The sequence below is a fragment of the Ammospiza caudacuta genome, chromosome 7 (genome assembly GCF_027887145.1).
Source record: "Ammospiza caudacuta isolate bAmmCau1 chromosome 7, bAmmCau1.pri, whole genome shotgun sequence".
Lineage (NCBI taxonomy): Eukaryota > Metazoa > Chordata > Aves > Passeriformes > Passerellidae > Ammospiza > Ammospiza caudacuta.
Window position 1 is genome coordinate 11,537,740 of NC_080599.1, and position 23,655 is coordinate 11,561,394.

The following is a 23,655-nucleotide window of genomic DNA, read 5'->3' on the forward strand; positions in this document are numbered from 1 at the left end:
CTTGCCAGACAGCGTGGAAAAGCTTTCTGCTAGGATGTAGACCACAAAAGACGCTAAAGGCGAAGGTACGATGCTCTCCGGAGCTAAGCGCCGCTCCCGGGCTTCTTTCGGCAGAAGCCGCGCTAAGAGAGCACTGTGAGCGGTACAATCGTCTTTGCGCGAAGAAGCTGCTTCTTCGGCTCCGGGAGCCGGAGAGAGCGGCAGCATCGGAAAGGTGAAGAAGGAAGCTGTACAACACTGGGATTGTGTGCGCAGCTTGCCAACTGATAGAAAACAGTACATTACCGCTTTCCTGACTTTTCCAATCACATGAATATTCGATTGGAAGCTGTTTTGGACAGATTTTCTTTTCTTTATGGCGAACAGTTGGCAGACTTCCGTGCAACGTCCAGAACACGATGGGAGATGTTTTCTGTGCTCGCGCAAGTTTTCCTTGCCAGACAGAGTGGAAAAGCCTTCTGCTAGGATGTAGACCACAAAAGACGCTAAAGGCGAAGGTACGATGCTCTCCGGAGCTAAGCGCCGCTCCCGGGCTTCTTTCGGCAGAAGCCGCGCTAAGAGAGCACTGTGAGCGGTACAATCGTCTTTGCGCGAAGAAGCCGCTTCTTCGGCTCCGGGAGCCGGAGAGAGCGGCAGCATCGGAAAGGTGAAGAAGGAAGATGTACAACACTGGGATTGTGTGCGCAGCTTGCCAACTGATAGAAAACAGTACATTACCACTTTCCTGACTTTTCCAATCACATGAATATTCGATAAGAAGCTGTTTTGGACCACTTTCCTTTTCTTCTTGTCAAACACTTGGCAGACCTCCGTGCAACGTCCAGAACACAATGGGAGATGTTTTCTGTGCTCCCGCAGGTTTTCCTTGCCAGACAGAGTGGAAAAGCTTTCTGCTAGCATGTAGACCACAAAAGACGCTAAAGACGAAGGTACGATGCTCTCCGGAGCTAAGCGCCGCTCCCGGGCTTCTTTCGGCAGAAGCCGCGCTAAGAGAGCACTGTGAGCGGTACAATCGTCTTTGCGCGAAGAAGCCGCTTCTTCGGCTCCGGGAGCCGGAGAGAGCGGCAGCATCGGAAAGGTGAAGAAGGAAGCCGTACAACACTGGGATTGGGTGCACAGCTTGCCAACTGATAGAAAACAGTACCTTAAAATTCTCCTGAAGTTTCCAATCACATGAATATTCGATAAGAAGCTGTTTTGGACATCTTTTCTTTTCTTCTTGTCAAACACTTGGCCGACTTCCGAGCAATGTCCAGAACACGATGGGAGATGTTTTCTGTGCTCACGCAGGTTTTCCTTGCCAGACAGAGTGGAAAAGCCTTCTGCTAGAATGTAGACCTCAAAAGACGCTAAAGGCGAAGGTACGATGCTCTCCGGAGCTAAGCGCCGCTCCCGGGCTTCTTTCGGCAGAAGCCGCGCTAAGAGAGCACTGTGAGCGGTACAATCGTCTTTGCGCGAAGAAGCCGCTTCTTCGGCTCCGGGAGCTGGAGAGAGCGGCATGATCGGAAAGGTGAAGAAGGAAGCTGTAAAACACTGGGATTGTGTGCGCAGCTTGCCAACTGATAGAAAACAGTACATTACCACTTTCCTGACTTTTCCAATCACATGAATATTCGATAAGAAGCTGTTTTGGACAGCTTTTCTTTTCTTTATGCCAAACACTTGGCAGATCTCCGTGCAACGTCCAGAACACGATGGGAGATGTTTTCTGTGCTCGCGCAGGTTTTCCTTGCCATACAGAGTGGAAAAGCTTTCTTCTAGGATGTAGACCACAAAAGACGCTAAAGGCGAAGGTACGATGCTCTCCAGAGGTAAGAGCCGCTCCCGGGCTTCTTTCGGCAGGAGCCGCGCTAAGAGAGCACTGTGAGCGGTACAATCGTCTTTGCGCGAAGAAGCCGCTTCTTCGGTTGCGGGATCCGGAGAGAGCGGCATGATCGGAAAGGTGAAGAAGGAAGCTGTACAACACTGGGATTGTGTGCGCAGCTTGCCAACTGATAGAATACAGTACATTACCACTTTCCTGACTTTTCCAATCACATGAATATTCGATAAGAAGCTGTTTTGGACAGCTTTCCTTTTCTTCTTGTCAAACACTTGGCAGACCTCCGTGCAACTTCCAGAACACGATGGGAGATGTTTTCTGTGCTCGCGCAGGTTTTCCTTGCCAGACAGAGTGGAAAAGCCTTCTGCTAGGATGTAGACCACAAAAGACGCTAAAGGCGAAGGTACGATGCTCTCCGGAGCTAAGCGCCGCTCCCGGGCTTCTTTCGGCAGAAGCCGCGCTAAGAGAGCACTGTGAGCGGTACAATCGTCTTTGCGCGAAGAAGCCGCTTCTTCGGCTCCGGGAGCCGGAGAGAGCGGCAGCATCGGAAAGGTGAAGAAGGAAGCTGTACAACACTGGGATTGTGTGCGCAGCTTGCCAACTGATAGAAAACAGTACATTACCACTTTCCTGACTTTTCCAATCACATGAATATTCGATAAGAAGCTGTTTTGGACAGATTTTCTTTTCTTTATGGCAAACACTTGGCAGACCTCCGTGCAACGTCCAGAACACGATGGGAGATGTTTTCTGTGCTCGCGCAGGTTTTCCTTGCCAGACAGAGTGGAAAAGCTTTCTGCTAGGATGTAGACCACAAAAGACGCTAAAGGCGAAGGTATGATGCTCTCCGGAGCTAAGCGCCGCTCCCGGGCTTCTTTCGGCAGAAGCCGCGCTAAGAGAGCACTGTGAGCGGTACAATCGTCTTTGCGCGAAGAAGCCGCTTCTTCGGCTCCGGGAGCCGGAGAGAGCGGCAGCATCGGAAAGGTGAAGAAGGAAGCTGTACAACACTGGGATTGTGTGCGCAGCTTGCCAACTGATAGAAAACAGTACATTACCACTTTCCTGAGTTTTCCAATCACATGAATATTCGATAAGAAGCTGTTTTGGACCACTTTTCTTTTCTTCTTGTCAAACACTTGGCAGACCTCCGTGCAACGTCCAGAACACGATGGGAGATGTTTTCTGTGCTCGCGCAGGTTTTCCTTGCCAGACAGAGTGGAAAAGCTTTCTGCTAGCATGTAGACCACAAAAGACGCTAAAGACGAAGGTACGATGCTCTCCGGAGCTAAGCGCCGCTCCCGGGCTTCTTTCGGCAGAAGCCGCGCTAAGAGAGCACTGTGAGCGGTACAATCGTCTTTGCGCGAAGAAGCCGCTTCTTCGGCTCTGGGAGCCGGAGAGAGCGGCAGCATCGGAAAGGTGAAGGAAGCCGTACAACACTGGGATTGGGTGCACAGCTTGCCAACTGATAGAAAACAGTACCTTAAAATTCTCCTGAAGTTTCCAATCACATGAATATTCGATAAGAAGCTGTTTTGGACATCTTTTCTTTTCTTCTTGTCAAACACTTGGCAGACCTCCGTGCAACGTCCAGAACACGATGGGAGATGTTTTCTGTGCTCGCGCAGGTTTTCCTTGCCCGACAGAGTGGAAAAGCTTTCTGCTAGCATGTAGACCACAAAAGACGCTAAAGACGAAGGTACGATGCTCTCCGGAGCTAAGCGCCGCTCCCGGGCTTCTTTCGGCAGAAGCCGCGCTAAGAGAGCACTGTGAGCGGTACAATCGTCTTTGCGCGAAGAAGCCGCTTCTTCGGCTCCGGGAGCCGGAGAGAGCGGCAGCATCGGAAAGGTGAAGAAGGAAGCCGTACAACACTGGGATTGGGTGCACAGCTTGCCAACTGATAGAAAACAGTACCTTAAAATTCTCCTGAAGTTTCCAATCACATGAATATTCTATAAGAAGCTGTTTTGGACATCTTTTCTTTTCTTCTTGTCAAACACTTGGAAGACTTCCGAGCAATGTCCAGAACACGATGGGAGATGTTTTCTGTGCTCCCGCAGGTTTTCCTTGCCAGACAGCGTGGAAAAGCTTTCTGCTAGGATGTAGACCACAAAAGATGCTAAAGGCGAAGGTACGATGCTCTCCGGAGCTAAGCGCCGCTCCCGGGCTTCTTTCGGCTGAAGCGGCGCTAAGAGAGCACTGTGAGCGGTACAATCGTCTTTGCGCGAAGAAGCCGCTTCTTCGGCTCCGGGAGCCGGAGAGAGCGGCAGCATCGGAAAGGTGAAGAAGGAAGCCGTACAACACCGGGATTGTGTGCGCAGCTTGCCAACTGATAGAAAACAGTACATTACCACTTTCCTGACTTTTCCAATCACATGAATATTCGATAGGAAGCTGTTTTGTACAGCTTTTCTTTTCTTTATGCCAAAAACGTGGCCGACCTCAGTGCAACGTCCAGAACACGATGGGAGATGTTTTCTGTGCTCCCGCAGGTTTTCCTTGCCAGACAGAGTGGAAAAGCTTTCTGCTAGGATGTAGACCACAAAAGACGCTAAAAGCGAAGGTACGATGCTCTCCGGAGCTAAGCGCCGCTCCCGGGCTTCTTTCGGCTGAAGCGGCGCTAAGAGAGCACTGTGAGCGGTACAATCGTCTTTGCGCGAAGAAGCCGCTTCTTCGGCTCCGGGAGCCGGAGAGAGCGGCAGCATCGGAAAGGTGAAGAAGGAAGCTGTACAACACTGGGATTGTGTGCGCAGCTTGCCAACTGATAGAAAACAGTACATTACCACTTTCCTGACTTTTCCAGTCACATGAATATTCGATTGGAAGCTGTTTTGGACCACTTTTCTTTTCTTCTTGTCAAACACTTGGCCGACTTCCGAGCAATGTCCAGAACATGATGGGAGATGTTTTCTGTGGTCGCGCAGGTTTTCCTTGCCAGACAGCGTGGAAAAGCTTTCTGCTAGGATGTAGACCACAAAAGACACTAAAGGCGAAGGTACGATGCTCTCCGGAGCTAAGCGCCGCTCCCGGGCTTCTTTCGGCAGAAGCCGCGCTAAGAGAGCACTGTGAGCGGTACAATCGTCTTTGCGCGAAGAAGCTGCTTCTTCGGCTCCGGGAGCCGGAGAGAGCGGCAGCATCGGAAAGGTGAAGAAGGAAGATGTACAACACTGGGATTGTGTGCGCAGCTTGCCAACTGATAGAAAACAGTACATTACCACTTTCCTGACTTTTCCAATCACATGAATATTCGATAAGAAGCTGTTTTGGACAGATTTTCTTTTCTTTATGGCAAACACTTGGCAGACTTCCGTGCAACGTCCAGAACACGATGGGAGATGTTTTCTGTGCTCGCGCAAGTTTTCCTTGCCAGACAGAGTGGAAAAGCCTTCTGCTAGGATGTAGACCACAAAAGACGCTAAAGGCGAAGGTACGATGCTCTCCGGAGCTAAGCGCCGCTCCCGGGCTTCTTTCGGCAGAAGCCGCGCTAAGAGAGCACTGTGAGCGGTACAATCGTCTTTGCGCGAAGAAGCCGCTTCTTCGGCTCCGGGAGCCGGAGAGAGCGGCAGCATCGGAAAGGTGAAGAAGGAAGATGTACAACACTGGGATTGTGTGCGCAGCTTGCCAACTGATAGAAAACAGTACATTACCACTTTCCTGACTTTTCCAATCACATGAATATTCGATAAGAAGCTGTTTTGGACCACTTTTCTTTTCTTCTTGTCAAACACTTGGCAGACCTCCGTGCAACGTCCAGAACACGATGGGAGATGTTTTCTGTGCTCCCGCAGGTTTTCCTTGCCAGACAGAGTGGAAAAGCTTTCTGCTAGCATGTAGACCACAAAAGACGCTAAAGACGAAGGTACGATGCTCTCCGGAGCTAAGCGCCGCTCCCGGGCTTCTTTCGGCAGAAGCCGCGCTAAGAGAGCACTGTGAGCGGTACAATCGTCTTTGCGCGAAGAAGCCGCTTCTTCGGCTCTGGGAGCCGGAGAGAGCGGCAGCATCGGAAAGGTGAAGAAGGAAGCCGTACAACACTGGGATTGGGTGCACAGCTTGCCAACTGATAGAAAACAGTACCTTAAAATTCTCCTGAAGTTTCCAATCACTTGAATATTCGATTGGAAGCTGTTTTGGACATCTTTTCTTTTCTTCTTGTCAAACACTTGGCAGACTTCCGAGCAATGTCCAGAACACGATGGGAGATGTTTTCTGTGCTCGCGCAGGTTTTCCTTGCCAGACAGCGTGGAAAAGCTTTCTGCTAGCATGTAGACCACAAAAGACACTAAAGGCGAAGGTACGATGCTCTCCGGAGCTAAGCGCCGCTCCCGGGCTTCTTTCGGCAGAAGCCGCGCTAAGAGAGCACTGTGAGCGGTACAATCGTCTTTGCGCGAAGAAGCCGCTTCTTCGGCTCCGGGAGCCGGAGAGAGCGGCAGCATCGGAAAGGTGAAGAAGGAAGCTGTACAACACTGGGATTGTGTGCGCAGCTTGCCAACTGATAGAAAACAGTACATTACCACTTTCCTGACTTTTCCAATCACATGAATATTCGATTGGAAGCTGTTTTGGACAGATTTTCTTTTCTTTATGCCAAAAACTTGCCCGACCTCCGTGCAACGTCCAGAACACGATGGGAGATGTTTTCTGTGCTCGCGCAGGTTTTCCTTGCCAGACAGAGTGGAAAAGCCTTCTGCTAGGATGTAGACCACAAAAGACGCTAAAGACGCAGTTACGATGCTCTCCGGAGCTAAGCGCCGCTCCCGGGCTTCTTTCGGCAGAAGCCGCGCTAAGAGAGCACTGTGAGCGGTACAATCGTCTTTGCGCGAAGAAGCCGCTTCTTCGGCTCCGGGAGCCGGAGAGAGCGGCAGCATCGGAAAGGTGAAGGAAGCCGTACAACTCTGGGATTGGGTGCACAGCTTGCCAACTGATAGAAAACAGTACATTACCACTTTCCTGACTTTTCCAATCACATGAATATTCTAAAAGAAGCTGTTTTGGACCACTTTTCTTTTCTTCTTGTCAAACACTTGGCCGATTTCCGAGTAATGTCCAGAACACGATGGGAGATGTTTTCTGTGGTCGCGCAGGTTTTCCTTGCCAGACAGCGTGGAAAAGTTTTCTGCTAGGATGTAGACCACAAAAGACACTAAAGGCGAAGGTACGATGCTCTCCGGAGCTAAGCGCCGCTCCCGGGCTTCTTTCGGCAGAAGCCGCGCTAAGAGAGCACTGTGAGCGGTACAATCGTCTTTGCGCGAAGAAGCTGCTTCTTCGGCTCCGGGAGCCGGAGAGAGCGGCAGCATCGGAAAGGTGAAGAAGGAAGCTGTACAACACTGGGATTGTGTGCGCAGCTTGCCAACTGATAGAAAACAGTACATTACCACTTTCCTGACTTTTCCAATCACATGAATATTCGATAAGAAGCTGTTTTGGACAGATTTTCTTTTCTTTATGGCAAACACTTGGCAGACCTCCGTGCAACGTCCAGAACACGATGGGAGATGTTTTCTGTGCTCGCGCAGGTTTTCCTTGCCAGACAGAGTGGAAAAGCTTTCTGCTAGCATGTAGACCACAAAAGACGCTAAAGACGAAGGTACGATGCTCTCCGGAGCTAAGCGCCGCTCCCGGGCTTCTTTCGGCAGAAGCCGCGCTAAGAGAGCACTGTGAGCGGTACAATCGTCTTTGCGCGAAGAAGCCGCTTCTTCGGCTCCGGGAGCCGGAGAGAGCGGCAGCATCGGAAAGGTGAAGAAGGAAGCTGTACAACACTGGGATTGTGTGCGCAGCTTGCCAACTGATAGAAAACAGTACATTACCACTTTCCTGACTTTTCCAATCACATGAATATTCGATAAGAAGCTGTTTTGGACATCTTTTCTTTTCTTCTTTTCAAACACTTGGCAGACTTCCGAGCAATGTCCAGAACACGATGGGAGATGTTTTCTGTGCTCCCGCAGGTTTTCCTTGCCAGACAACGTGGAAAAGCTTTCTGCTAGGATGTAGACCACAAAAGACACTAAAGGCGAAGGTACGATGCTCTCCGGAGCTAAGCGCCGCTCCCGGGCTTCTTTCGGCAGAAGCCGCGCTAAGAGAGCACTGTGAGCGGTACAATCGTCTTTGCGCGAAGAAGCTGCTTCTTCGGCTCCGGGAGCCGGAGAGAGCGGCAGCATCGGAAAGGTGAAGAAGGAAGCTGTACAACACTGGGATTGTGTGCGCAGCTTGCCAACTGATAGAAAACAGTACATTACCACTTTCCTGACTTTTCCAATCACATGAATATTCGATAAGAAGCTGTTTTGGACAGATTTTCTTTTCTTTATGGCAAACACTTGGCAGACCTCCGTGCAACGTCCAGAACACGATGGGAGATGTTTTCTGTGCTCCCGCAGGTTTTCCTTGCCAAACAGAGTGGAAAAGCTTTCTGCTAGGATGTAGACCACAAAAGACGCTAAAGGCGAAGGTACGATGCTCTCCGGAGCTAGGCGCCGCTCCCGGGCTTCTTTCGGCTGAAGCCGCGCTAAGAGAGCACTGTGAGCGGTACAATCGTCTTTGCGCGAAGAAGCCGCTTCTTCGGCTCCGGGAGCCGGAGAGAGCGGCAGCATCGGAAAGGTGAAGAAGGAAGATGTACAACACTGGGATTGTGTGCGCAGCTTGCCAACTGATAGAAAACAGTACATTACCACTTTGCTGACTTTTCCAATCACATGAATATTCGATAAGAAGCTGTTTTGGACCACTTTTCTTTTCTTCTTGTCAAACACTTGGCAGACCTCCGTGCAATGTCCAGAACACGATGGGAGATGTTTTCTGTGCTCGCGCAGGTTTTCCTTGCCAGACAGAGTGGAAAAGCTTTCTGCTGGCATGTAGACCACAAAAGACGCTAAAGACGAAGGTACGATGCTCTCCGGAGCTAAGCGCCGCTCCCGGGCTTCTTTCGGCAGAAGCCGCGCTAAGAGAGCACTGTGAGCGGTACAATCGTCTTTGCGCGAAGAAGCCGCTTCTTCGGCTCCGGGAGCCGGAGTGAACGGCAGCATCGGAAAGGTGAAGAAGGAAGCCGTACAACACTGGGATTGGGTGCACAGCTTGCCAACTGATAGAAAACAGTACCTTAAAATTTTCCTGAAGTTTCCAATCACATGAATATTCTATAAGAAGCTGTTTTGGACATCTTTTCTTTTCTTCTTGTCAAACACTTGGCAGACCTCCGTGCAACGTCCAGAACACGATGGGAGATGTTTTCTGTGCTCCCGCAGGTTTTCCTTGCCAGACAGCGTGGAAAAGCTTTCTGCAAGGATGTAGACCACAAAAGATGCTAAAGGCGAAGGTACGATGCTCTCCGGAGCTAAGCGCCGCTCCCGGGCTTCTTTCGGCTGAAGCGGCGCTAAGAGAGCACTGTGAGCGGTACAATCGTCTTTGCGCGAAGAAGCCGCTTCTTCGGCTCCGGGAGCCGGAGAGAGCGGCAGCATCGGAAAGGTGAAGAAGGAAGCCGTACAACACCGGGATTGTGTGCGCAGCTTGCCAACTGATAGAAAACAGTACATTACCACTTTCCTGACTTTTCCAGTCACATGAATATTCGATTGGAAGCTGTTTTGGACCACTTTTCTTTTCTTCTTGTCAAACACTTGGCCGACTTCCGAGCAATGTCCAGAACACGATGGGAGATGTTTTCTTTGGTCGCGCAGGTTTTCCTTGCCAGACAGCGTGGAAAAGCTTTCTGCTAGGATGTAGACCACAAAAGACACTAAAGGCGAAGGTACGATGCTCTCCGGAACTAAGCGCCGCTCCCGGGCTTCTTTCGGCAGAAGCGGCGCTAAGAGAGCACTGTGAGCGGTACAATCGTCTTTGCGCGAAGAAGCCGCTTCTTCGGCTCCGGGAGCCGGAGAGAGCGGCAGCATCGGAAAGGTGAAGAAGGAAGCTGTACAACACTGGGATTGTGTGCGCAGCTTGCCAACTGATAGAAAACAGTACATTACCACTTTCCTGACTTTTCCAATCACATGAATATTCGATAGGAAGCTGTTTTGTACAGCTTTTCTTTTCTTTATGCCAAAAACGTGGCCGACCTCAGTGCAACGTCCAGAACACGATGGGAGATGTTTTCTGTGCTCCCGCAGGTTTTCCTTGCCAGACAGAGTGGAAAAGCTTTCTGCTAGGATGTAGACCACAAAAGACGCTAAAAGCGAAGGTACGATGCTCTCCGGAGCTAAGCGCCGCTCCCGGGCTTCTTTCGGCTGAAGCGGCGCTAAGAGAGCACTGTGAGCGGTACAATCGTCTTTGCGCGAAGAAGCCGCTTCTTCGGCTCCGGGAGCCGGAGAGAGCGGCAGCATCGGAAAGGTGAAGAAGGAAGCTGTACAACACTGGGATTGTGTGCGCAGCTTGCCAACTGATAGAAAACAGTACATTACCACTTTCCTGACTTTTCCAGTCACATGAATATTCGATTGGAAGCTGTTTTGGACCACTTTTCTTTTCTTCTTGTCAAACACTTGGCCGACTTCCGAGCAATGTCCAGAACATGATGGGAGATGTTTTCTGTGGTCGCGCAGGTTTTCCTTGCCAGACAGCATGGAAAAGCTTTCTGCTAGGATGTAGACCACAAAAGACACTAAAGGCGAAGGTACGATGCTCTCCGGAGCTAAGCGCCGCTCCCGGGCTTCTTTCGGCTGAAGCCGCGCTAAGAGAGCACTGTGAGCGGTACAATCGTCTTTGCGCGAAGAAGCTGCTTCTTCGGCTCCGGGAGCCGGAGAGAGCGGCAGCATCGGAAAGGTGAAGAAGGAAGCTGTACAACACTGGGATTGTGTGCGCAGCTTGCCAACTGATAGAAAACAGTACATTACCACTTTCCTGACTTTTCCAATCACATGAATATTCGATAAGAAGCTGTTTTGGACAGATTTTCTTTTCTTTATGGCAAACACTTGGCAGATCTCCGTGCAACGTCCAGAACACGATGGGTGATGTTTTCTGTGCTCCCGCAGGTTTTTCCTTGCCAGACAGAGTGGAAAAGCTTTCTGCTAGGATGTAGACCACAAAAGACGCTAAAGGCGAAGGTACGATGCTCTCCGGAGCTAAGCGCCGCTCCCGGGCTTCTTTCGGCTGAAGCCGCGCTAAGAGAGCACTGTGAGCGGTACAATCGTCTTTGCGCGAAGAAGCCGCTTCTTCGGCTCCGGGAGCTGGAGAGAGCGGCATGATCAGAAAGGTGAAGAAGGAAGCTGTACAACACTGGGATTGTGTGCGCAGCTTGCCAACTGATAGAAAACAGTACATTACCACTTTCCTGACTTTTCCAATCACATGAATATTCGATAAGAAGCTGTTTTGGACAGCTTTTCTTTTCTTTATGCCAAACACTTGGCAGATCTCCGTGCAACTTCCAGAACACGATGGGAGATGTTTTCTTTGCTCGCGCAGGTTTTCCTTGCCATACAGAGTGGAAAACTTTCTTCTAGGATGTAGACCACAAAAGACGCTAAAGGCGAAGGTACGATGCTCTCCAGAGGTAAGAGCCGCTCCCGGGCTTCTTTCGGCAGAAGCGGCGCTAAGAGAGCACTGTGAGCGGTACAATCGTCTTTGCGCGAAGAAGCCGCTTCTTCGGCTCCGGGAGCCGGAGAGAGCGGCATGATCGGAAAGGTGAAGAAGGAAGCTGTACAACACTGGGATTGTGTGCGCAGCTTGCCAACTGATAGAAAACAGTACATTACCACTTTCCTGACTTTTCCAATCACATGAATATTCGATAAGAAGCTGTTTTGGACCACTTTTCTTTTCTTCTTGTCAAACACTTGGCCGACTTCCGAGCAATGTCCAGAACACGATGGGAGATGTTTTCTGTGCTCGCGCAGGTTTTCCTTGCCAGACAGAGTGGAAAAGCCTTCTGCTAGGATGTAGACCACAAAAGACGCTAAAGACGCAGTTACGATGCTCTCCGGAGCTAAGCGCCGCTCCCGGGCTTCTTTTGGCAGAAGCCGCGCTAAGAGAGCACTGTGAGCGGTACAATCGTCTTTGCGCGAAGAAGCCGCTTCTTCGGCTCCGGGAGCCGGAGAGAGCGGCAGCATCGGAAAGGTGAAGAAGGAAGCTGTACAACACTGGGATTGTGTGCGCAGCTTGCCAACTGATAGAAAACAGTACATTACCACTTTCCTGACTTTTCCAATCACATGAATATTCGATAAGAAGCTGTTTTGGACCGCTTTTCTTTTCTTCTTGTCAAACACTTGGCCGACTTCCGAGTAATGTCCAGAACACGATGGGAGATGTTTTCTGTGGTCGCGCAGGTTTTCCTTGCCAGACAGCGTGGAAAAGCTTTCTGCTAGGATGTAGACCACAAAAGACGCTAAAGGCGAAGGTACGATGCTCTCCGGAGCTAAGCGCCGCTCCCGGGCTTCTTTCGGCAGAAGCCGCGCTAAGAGAGCACTGTGAGCGGTACAATCGTCTTTGCGCGAAGAAGCCGCTTCTTCGGCTCCGGGAGCCGGAGAGAGCGGCAGCATCGGAAAGGTGAAGAAGGAAGATGTACAACACTGGGATTGTGTGCGCAGCTTGCCAACTGATAGAAAACAGTACATTACCACTTTCCTGACTTTTCCAATCACATGAATATTCGATAAGAAGCTGTTTTGGACCACTTTTCTTTTCTTCTTGTCAAACACTTGGCAGACCTCCGTGCAACGTCCAGAACACGATGGGAGATGTTTTCTGTGCTCGCGCAGGTTTTCCTTGCCAGACAGAGTGGAAAAGCTTTCTGCTAGCATGTAGACCACAAAAGACGCTAAAGACGAAGGTACGATGCTCTCCGGAGCTAAGCGCCGCTCCCGGGCTTCTTTCGGCAGAAGCCGCGCTAAGAGAGCACTGTGAGCGGTACAATCGTCTTTGCGCGAAGAAGCCGCTTCTTCGGCTCCGGGAGCCGGAGAGAGCGGCAGCATCGGAAAGGTGAAGAAGGAAGCCGTACAACACTGGGATTGGGTGCACAGCTTGCCAACTGATAGAAAACAGTACCTTAAAATTCTCCTGAAGTTTCCAATCACATGAATATTCTATAAGAAGCTGTTTTGGACATCTTTTCTTTTCTTCTTGTCAAACACTTGGCAGACTTCCGAGCAATGTCCAGAACACGATGGGAGATGTTTTCTGTGCTCCCGCAGGTTTTCCTTGCCAGACAGCGTGGAAAAGCTTTCTGCTAGGATGTTGACCACAAAAGATGCTAAAGGCGAAGGTACGATGCTCTCCGGAGCTAAGCGCCGCTCCCGGGCTTCTTTCGGCTGAAGCGGCGCTAAGAGAGCACTGTGAGCGGTACAATCGTCTTTGCGCGAAGAAGCCGCTTCTTCGGCTCCGGGAGCCGGAGAGAGCGGCAGCATCGGAAAGGTGAAGAAGGAAGCCGTACAACACCGGGATTGTGTGCGCAGCTTGCCAACTGATAGAAAACAGTACATTACCACTTTCCTGACTTTTCCAATCACATGAATATTCGATAAGAAGCTGTTTTGGACAGCTTTTCTTTTCTTTATGCCAATCACTTGGCAGATCTCCGTGCAACGTCCAGAACACGATGGGAGATGTTTTCTGTGCTCGCGCAGGTTTTCATTGCCATACAGAGTGGAAAAGCTTTCTTCTAGGATGTAGACCACAAAAGACGCTAAAGACGCAGTTACGATGCTCTCCGGAGCTAAGCGCCGCTCCCGGGCTTCTTTCGGCAGAAGCCGCGCTAAGAGAGCACTGTGAGCGGTACAATCGTCTTTGCGCGAAGAAGCCGCTTCTTCGGCTCCGGGAGCCGGAGAGAGCGGCATGATCGGAAAGGTGAAGAAGGAAGATGTACAACACTGGGATTGTGTGCGCAGCTTGCCAACTGATAGAAAACAGTACATTACCACTTTCCTGACTTTTCCAATCACATGAATATTCGATAAGAAGCTGTTTTGGACCACTTTTCTTTTCTTCTTGTCAAACACTTGGCAGACCTCCGTGCAACGTCCAGAACACGATGGGAGATGTTTTCTGTGCTCGCGCAGGTTTTCCTTGCCAGACAGAGTGGAAAAGCTTTCTGCTAGCATGTAGACCACAAAAGACGCTAAAGACGAAGGTACGATGCTCTCCGGAGCTAAGCGCCGCTCCCGGGCTTCTTTCGGCAGAAGCCGCGCTAAGAGAGCACTGTGAGCGGTACAATCGTCTTTGCGCGAAGAAGCCGCTTCTTCGGCTCCGGGAGCCGGAGAGAGCGGCAGCATCGGAAAGGTGAAGAAGGAAGCCGTACAACACTGGGATTGGGTGCACAGCTTGCCAACTGATAGAAAACAGTACCTTAAAATTCTCCTGAAGTTTCCAATCACATGAATATTCTATTAGAAGCTGTTTTGGACACCTTTTCTTTTCTTCTTGTCAAACACTTGGCAGACTTCCGAGCGATGTCCAGAACACGATGGGAGATGTTTTCTGTGCTCCCGCAGGTTGTCCTTGCCAGACAGCGTGGAAAAGCTTTCTGCTAGGATGTTGACCACAAAAGATGCTAAAGGCGAAGGTACGATGCTCTCCGGAGCTAAGCGCCGCTCCCGGGCTTCTTTCGGCTGAAGCCGCGCTAAGAGAGCACTGTGAGCGGTACAATCGTCTTTGCGCGAAGAAGCCGCTTCTTCGGCTCCGGGAGCCGGAGAGAGCGGCAGCATCGGAAAGGTGAAGAAGGAAGCTGTACAACACTGGGATTGTGTGCGCAGCTTGCCAACTGATAGAAAACAGTACATTACCACTTTCCTGACTTTTCCAATCACATGAATATTCGATAAGAAGCTGTTTTGGACAGCTTTTCTTTTCTTTATGCCAAACACTTGGCAGATCTCCGTGCAACGTCCAGAACACTATGGGAGATGTTTTCTGTGCTCGCGCAGGTTTTCCTTGCCATACAGAGTGGAAAAGCTTTCTTCTAGGATGTAGACCACAAAAGACGCTAAAGACGCAGTTACGATGCTCTCCGGAGCTAAGCGCCGCTCCCGGGCTTCTTTCGGCAGAAGCCGCGCTAAGAGAGCACTGTGAGCGGTACAATCGTCTTTGCGCGAAGAAGCCGCTTCTTCGGCTCCGGGAGCCGGAGAGAGCGGCAGCATCGGAAAGGTGAAGAAGGAAGCTGTACAACACTGGGATTGTGTGCGCAGCTTGCCAACTGATAGAAAACAGTACATTACCACTTTCCTGACTTTTCCAATCACATGAATATTCGATAAGAAGCTGTTTTGGACCACTTTTCTTTTCTTCTTGTCAAACACTTGGCCGACTTCCGAGCAATGTCCAGAACACGATGGGAGATGTTTTCTGTGCTCCCGCAGGTTTTCCTTGCCAGACAGCGTGGAAAAGCCTTCTGCTAGGATGTAGACCACAAAAGACGCTAAAGACGAAGGTACGATGCTCCCCGGAGCTAAGCGCCGCTCCCCGGCTTCTTTCGGCTGAAGCCGCGCTAAGAGAGCACTGTGAGCGGTACAATCGTCTTTGCGCGAAGAAGCCGCTTCTTCGGCTCCGGGAGCCGGAGAGAGCGGCAGCATCGGAAAGGTGAAGAAGGAAGCTGTACAACACTGGGATTGTGTGCGCAGCTTGCCAACTGATAGAAAACAGTACATTACCACTTTCCTGACTTTTCCAATCACATGAATATTCGATAAGAAGCTGTTTTGGACAGCTTTTCTTTTCTTTATGCCAAACACTTGGCAGATCTCCGTGCAACGTCCAGAACACGATGGGAGATGTTTTCTGTGCTCGCGCAGGTTTTCCTTGCCATACAGAGTGGAAAAGCTTTCTTCTAGGATGTAGACCACAAAAGACGCTAAAGGCGAAGGTACGATGCTCTCCAGAGGTAAGAGCCGCTCCCGGGCTTCTTTCGGCACAAGCCGCGCTAAGAGAGCACTGTGAGCGGTACAATCGTCTTTGCGCGAAGAAGCTGCTTCTTCGGCTCCGGGAGCCGGAGAGAGCGGCAGCATCGGAAAGGTGAAGAAGGAAGCTGTACAACACTGGGATTGTGTGCGCAGCTTGCCAACTGATAGAAAACAGTACATTACCACTTTCCTGACTTTTCCAATCACATGAATATTCGATAGGAAGCTGTTTTGTACAGCTTTTCTTTTCTTTATGCCAAAAACGTGGCCGACCTCAGTGCAACGTCCAGAACACGATGGGAGATGTTTTCTGTGCTCCCGCAGGTTTTCCTTGCCAGACAGAGTGGAAAAGCTTTCTGCTAGGATGTAGACCACAAAAGACGCTAAAAGCGAAGGTACGATGCTCTCCGGAGCTAAGCGCCGCTCCCGGGCTTCTTTCGGCTGAAGCGGCGCTAAGAGAGCACTGTGAGCGGTACAATCGTCTTTGCGCGAAGAAGCCGCTTCTTCGGCTCCGGGAGCCGGAGAGAGCGGCAGCATCGGAAAGGTGAAGAAGGAAGCTGTACAACACTGGGATTGTGTGCGCAGCTTGCCAACTGATAGAAAACAGTACATTACCACTTTCCTGACTTTTCCAGTCACATGAATATTCGATAAGAAGCTGTTTTGGACCACTTTTCTTTTCTTCTTGTCAAACACTTGACCGACTTCCGAGCAATGTCTAGAACATGATGGGAGATGTTTTCTGTGTTCGCGCAGGTTTTCCTTGCCAGACAGCGTGGAAAAGCTTTCTGCTAGGATGTAGACCACAAAAGACACTAAAGGCGAAGGTACGATGCTCTCCGGAGCTAAGCGCCGCTCCCGGGCTTCTTTCGGCAGAAGCCGCGCTAAGAGAGCACTGTGAGCGGTACAATCGTCTTTGCGCGAAGAAGCTGCTTCTTCGGCTCCGGGAGCCGGAGAGAGTGGCAGCATCGGAAAGGTGAAGAAGGAAGCTGTACAACACTGGGATTGTGTGCGCAGCTTGCCAACTGATAGAAAACAGTACATTACCACTTTCCTGACTTTTCCAATCACATGAATATTCGATAAGAAGCTGTTTTGGACAGATTTTCTTTTCTTTATGGCAAACACTTGGCAGATCTCCGTGCAACGTCCAGAACACGATGGGTGATGTTTTCTGTGCTCCCGCAGGTTTTTCCTTGCCAGACAGAGTGGAAAAGCTTTCTGCTAGGATGTAGACCACAAAAGACGCTAAAGGCGAAGGTACGATGCTCTCCGGAGCTAAGCGCCGCTCCCGGGCTTCTTTCGGCAGAAGCCGCGCTAAGAGAGCACTGTGAGCGGTACAATCGTCTTTGCGCGAAGAAGCCGCTTCTTCGGCTCCGGGAGCTGGAGAGAGCGGCATGATCGGAAAGGTGAAGAAGGAAGCTGTACAACACTGGGATTGTGTGCGCAGCTTGCCAACTGATAGAAAACAGTACATTACCACTTTCCTGACTTTTCCAATCACATGAATATTCGATAAGAAGCTGTTTTGGACCACTTTTCTTTTCTTCTTGTCAAACACTTGGCCGACTTCCGAGCAATGTCCAGAACACGATGGGAGATGTTTTCTGTGCTCGCGCAGGTTTTCCTTGCCAGACAGAGTGGAAAAGCCTTCTGCTAGGATGTAGACCACAAAAGACGCTAAAGACGCAGTTACGATGCTCTCCGGAGCTAAGCGCCGCTCCCGGGCTTCTTTCGGCAGAAGCCGCGCTAAGAGAGCACTGTGAGCGGTACAATCGTCTTTGCGCGAAGAAGCCGCTTCTTCGGCTCCGGGAGCCGGAGAGAGCGGCAGCATCGGAAAGGTGAAGAAGGAAGCTGTACAACACTGGGATTGTGTGCGCAGCTTGCCAACTGATAGAAAACAGTACATTACCACTTTCCTGACTTTTCCAATCACATGAATATTCGATAAGAAGCTGTTTTGGACCGCTTTTCTTTTCTTCTTGTCAAACACTTGGCCGACTTCCGAGTAATGTCCAGAACACGATGGGAGATGTTTTCTGTGGTCGCGCAGGTTTTCCTTGCCAGACAGCGTGGAAAAGCTTTCTGCTAGGATGTAGACCACAAAAGACGCTAAAGGCGAAGGTACGATGCTCTCCGGAGCTAAGCGCCGCTCCCGGGCTTCTTTCGGCAGAAGCCGCGCTAAGAGAGCACTGTGAGCGGTACAATCGTCTTTGCGCGAAGAAGCCGCTTCTTCGGCTCCGGGAGCCGGAGAGAGCGGCAGCATCGGAAAGGTGAAGAAGGAAGCTGTACAACACTGGGATTGTGTGCGCAGCTTGCCAACTGATAGAAAACAGTACATTACCACTTTCCTGACTTTTCCAATCACATGAATATTAGATAAGAAGCTGTTTTGGACCACTTTTCTTTTCTTTATGGCAAACACTTGGCAGACCTCCGTGCAACGTCCAGAACACGATGGGAGATGTTTTCTGTGCTCGCGCAAGTTTTCCTTGCCAGACAGAGTGGAAAAGCCTTCTGCTAGGATGTAGACCACAAAAGACGCTAAAGGCGAAGGTACGATGCTCTCCGGAGCTAAGCGCCGCTCCCGGGCTTCTTTCGGCAGAAGCCGCGCTAAGAGAGCACTGTGAGCGGTACAATCGTCTTTGCGCGAAGAAGCCGCTTCTTCGGCTCCGGGAGCCGGAGAGAGCGGCAGCATCGGAAAGGTGAAGAAGGAAGATGTACAACACTGGGATTGTGTGCGCAGCTTGCCAACTGATAGAAAACAGTACATTACCACTTTCCTGACTTTTCCAATCACATGAATATTCGATAAGAAGCTGTTTTGGACCACTTTTCTTTTCTTCTTGTCAAACACTTGGCAGACCTCCGTGCAACGTCCAGAACACGATGGGAGATGTTTTCTGTGCTCCCGCAGGTTTTCCTTGCCAGACAGAGTGGAAAAGCTTTCTGCTAGCATGTAGACCACAAAAGACGCTAAAGACGAAGGTACGATGCTCTCCGGAGCTAAGCGCCGCTCCCGGGCTTCTTTCGGCAGAAGCCGCGCTAAGAGAGCACTGTGAGCGGTACAATCGTCTTTGCGCGAAGAAGCCGCTTCTTCGGCTCCGGGAGCCGGAGAGAGCGGCAGCATCGGAAAGGTGAAGAAGGAAGCCGTACAACACCGGGATTGGGTGCACAGCTTGCCAACTGATAGAAAACAGTACCTTAAAATTCTCCTGAAGTTTCCAATCACATGAATATTCTATAAGAAGCTGTTTTGGACATCTTTTCTTTTCTTTTTGTCAAACACTTGGCAGACTTCCGAGCAATGTCCAGAACACGATGGGAGATGTTTTCTGTGCTCCCGCAGGTTTTCCTTGCCAGACAGCGTGGAAAAGCTTTCTGCTAGGATGTTGACCACAAAAGATGCTAAAGGCGAAGGTACGATGCTCTCCGGAGCTAAGCGCCGCTCCCGGGCTTCTTTCGGCTGAAGCGGCGCTAAGAGAGCACTGTGAGCGGTACAATCGTCTTTGCGCGAAGAAGCCGCTTCTTCGGCTCCGGGAGCCGGAGAGAGCGGCAGCATCGGAAAGGTGAAGAAGGAAGCCGTACAACACCGGGATTGTGTGCGCAGCTTGCCAACTGATAGAAAACAGTACATTACCACTTTCCTGACTTTTCCAATCACATGAATATTCGATAAGAAGCTGTTTTGGACAGCTTTTCTTTTCTTTATGCCAAACACTTGGCAGATCTCCGTGCAACGTCCAGAACACGATGGGAGATGTTTTCTGTGCACGCGCAGGTTTTCCTTGCCAGACAGAGTGGAAAAGCTTTCTTCTAGGATGTAGACCACAAAAGACGCTAAAGACGCAGTTACGATGCTCTCCGGAGCTAAGCGCCGCTCCCGGGCTTCTTTCGGCAGAAGCCGCGCTAAGAGAGCACTGTGAGCGGTACAATCGTCTTTGCGCGAAGAAGCCGCTTCTTCGGCTCCGGGAGCCGGAGAGAGCGGCAGCATCGGAAAGGTGAAGAAGGAAGATGTACAACACTGGGATTGTGTGCGCAGCTTGCCAACTGATAGAAAACAGTACATTACCACTTTCCTGACTTTTCCAATCACATGAATATTCGATAAGAAGCTGTTTTGGACCACTTTTCTTTTCTTCTTGTCAAACACTTGGCCGACTTCCGAGCAATGTCCAGAACACGATGGGAGATGTTTTCTGTGCTCGCGCAGGTTTTCCTTGCCAGACAGCGTGGAAAAGCTTTCTGCTAGGATGTAGACCACAAAAGACGCTAAAGACGAAGGTACGATGCTCCCCGGAGCTAAGCGCCGCTCCCCGGCTTCTTTCGGCTGAAGCCGCGCTAAGAGAGCACTGTGAGCGGTACAATCGTCTTTGCGCGAAGAAGCCGCTTCTTCGGCTCCGGGAGCCGGAGAGAGCAGCAGCATCGGAAAGGTGAAGAAGGAAGCTGTACAACACTGGGATTGTGTGCGCAGCTTGCCAACTGATAGAAAACAGTACATTACCACTTTCCTGACTTTTCCAATCACATGAATATTCGATAAGAAGCTGTTTTGGACAGATTTTCTTTTCTTTATGGCAAACACTTGGCAGATCTCCGTGCAACGTCCAGAACACGATGGGTGATGTTTTCTGTGCTCGCGCAGGTTTTCCTTGCCATACAGAGTGGAAAAGCTTTCTTCTAGGATGTAGACCACAAAAGACGCTAAAGGCGAAGGTACGATGCTCTCCAGAGGTAAGAGCCGCTCCCGGGCTTCTTTCGGCAGAAGCCGCGCTAAGAGAGCACTGTGAGCGGTACAATCGTCTTTGCGCGAAGAAGCTGCTTCTTCGGCTCCGGGAGCCGGAGAGAGCGGCAGCATCGGAAAGGTGAAGAAGGAAGCTGTACAACACTGGGATTGTGTGCGCAGCTTGCCAACTGATAGAAAACAGTACATTACCACTTTCCTGACTTTTCCAATCACATGAATATTCGATTGGAAGCTGTTTTGGACAGATTTTCTTTTCTTTATGCCAAAAACTTGCCCGACCTCCGTGCAACGTCCAGAACACGATGGGAGATGTTTTCTGTGCTCGCGCAGGTTTTCCTTGCCAGACAGAGTGGAAAAGCCTTCTGCTAGGATGTAGACCACAAAAGACGCTAAAGACGCAGTTACGATGCTCTCCGGAGCTAAGCGCCGCTCCCGGGCTTCTTTCGGCAGAAGCCGCGCTAAGAGAGCACTGTGAGCGGTACAATCGTCTTTGCGCGAAGAAGCCGCTTCTTCGGCTCCGGGAGCCGGAGAGAGCGGCAGCATCGGAAAGGTGAAGAAGGAAGATGTACAACACTGGGATTGTGTGCGCAGCTTGCCAACTGATAGAAAACAGTACATTACCACTTTCCTGACTTTTCCAATCACATGAATATTCGATAAGAAGCTGTTTTGGACCGCTTTTCTTTTCTTCTTGTCAAACGCTTGGCCGACTTCCGAGTAATGTCCAGAACACGATGGGAGATGTTTTCTGTGGTCGCGCAGGTTTTCCTTGCCAGACAGCGTGGAAAAGCTTTCTGCTAGGATGTAGACCACAAAACACGCTAAAGGCGAAGGTACGATGCTCTCCGGAGCTAAGCGCCGCTCCCGGGCTTCTTTCGGCAGAAGCCGCGCTAAGAGAGCACTGTGAGCGGTACAATCGTCTTTGCGCGAAGAAGCTGCTTCTTCGGCTCCGGGAGCCGGAGAGAGCGGCAGCATCGGAAAGGTGAAGAAGGAAGCTGTACAACACTGGGATTGTGTGCGCAGCTTGCCAACTGATAGAAAACAGTACATTACCACTTTCCTGACTTTTCCAATCACATGAATATTCGATAAGAAGCTGTTTTGGACAGATTTTCTTTTCTTTATGGCAAACACTTGGCAGACCTCCGTGCAACGTCCAGAACACGATGGGAGATGTTTTCTGTGCTCCCGCAGGTTTTCCTTGCCAGACAGAGTGGAAAAGCTTTCTGCTAGGATGTAGACCACAAAAGACGCTAAAGGCGAAGGTACGATGCTCTCCGGAGCTAAGCGCCGCTCCCGGGCTTCTTTCGGCAGAAGCCGCGCTAAGAGAGCACTGTGAGCGGTACAATCGTCTTTGCGCGAAGAAGCCGCTTCTTCGGCTCCGGGAGCCGGAGAGAGCGGCAGCATCGGAAAGGTGAAGAAGGAAGCCGTACAACACTGGGATTGGGTGCACAGCTTGCCAACTGATAGAAAACAGTACCTTAAAATTCTCCTGAAGTTTCCAATCACATGAATATTCGATTGGAAGCTGTTTTGGACATCTTTTCTTTTCTTCTTGTCAAACACTTGGCAGACTTCCGAGCAATGTCCAGAACACGATGGGAGATGTTTTCTGTGCTCGCGCAGGTTTTCCTTGCCAGACAGCGTGGAAAAGCTTTCTGCTAGCATGTAGACCACAAAAGACACTAAAGGCGAAGGTACGATGCTCTCCGGAGCTAAGCGCCGCTCCCGGGCTTCTTTCGGCAGAAGCCGCGCTAAGAGAGCACTGTGAGCGGTACAATCGTCTTTGCGCGAAGAAGCCGCTTCTTCGGCTCCGGGAGCCGGAGAGAGCGGCAGCATCGGAAAGGTGAAGAAGGAAGCTGTACAACACTGGGATTGTGTGCGCAGCTTGCCAACTGATAGAAAACAGTACATTACCACTTTCCTGACTTTTCCAATCACATGAATATTCGATTGGAAGCTGTTTTGGACAGATTTTCTTTTCTTTATGCCAAAAACTTGCCCGACCTCCGTGCAACGTCCAGAACACGATGGGAGATGTTTTCTGTGCTCGCGCAGGTTTTCCTTGCCAGACAGAGTGGAAAAGCCTTCTGCTAGGATGTAGACCACAAAAGACGCTAAAGACGCAGTTACGATGCTCTCCGGAGCTAAGCGCCGCTCCCGGGCTTCTTTCGGCAGAAGCCGCGCTAAGAGAGCACTGTGAGCGGTACAATCGTCGTTGCGCGAAGAAGCCGCTTCTTCGGCTCCGGGAGCCGGAGAGAGCGGCAGCATCGGAAAGGTGAAGAAGGAAGCTGTACAACACTGGGATTGTGTGCGCAGCTTGCCAACTGATAGAAAACAGTACATTACCACTTTCCTGACTTTTCCAATCACATGAATATTCTAAAAGAAGCTGTTTTGGACCACTTTTCTTTTCTTCTTGTCAAACACTTGGCCGATTTCCGAGTAATGTCCAGAACACGATGGGAGATGTTTTCTGTGGTCGCGCAGGTTTTCCTTGCCAGACAGCGTGGAAAAGTTTTCTGCTAGGATGTAGACCACAAAAGACACTAAAGGCGAAGGTACGATGCTCTCCGGAGCTAAGCGCCGCTCCCGGGCTTCTTTCGGCAGAAGCCGCGCTAAGAGAGCACTGTGAGCGGTACAATCGTCTTTGCGCGAAGAAGCTGCTTCTTCGGCTCCGGGAGCCGGAGAGAGCGGCAGCATCGGAAAGGTGAAGAAGGAAGCTGTACAACACTGGGATTGTGTGCGCAGCTTGCCAACTGATAGAAAACAGTACATTACCACTTTCCTGACTTTTCCAATCACATGAATATTCGATAAGAAGCTGTTTTGGACAGATTTTCTTTTCATTATGGCAAACACTTGGCAGACCTCCGTGCAACGTCCAGAACACGATGGGAGATGTTTTCTGTGCTCGCGCAGGTTTTCCTTGCCAGACAGAGTGGAAAAGCTTTCTGCTAGCATGTAGACCACAAAAGACGCTAAAGACGAAGGTACGATGCTCTCCGGAGCTAAGCGCCGCTCCCGGGCTTCTTTCGGCAGAAGCCGCGCTAAGAGAGCACTGTGAGCGGTACAATCGTCTTTGCGCGAAGAAGCCGCTTCTTCGGCTCCGGGAGCCGGAGAGAGCGGCAGCATCGGAAAGGTGAAGAAGGAAGCTGTACAACACTGGGATTGTGTGCGCAGCTTGCCAACTGATAGAAAACAGTACATTACCACTTTCCTGACTTTTCCAATCACATGAATATTCGATAAGAAGCTGT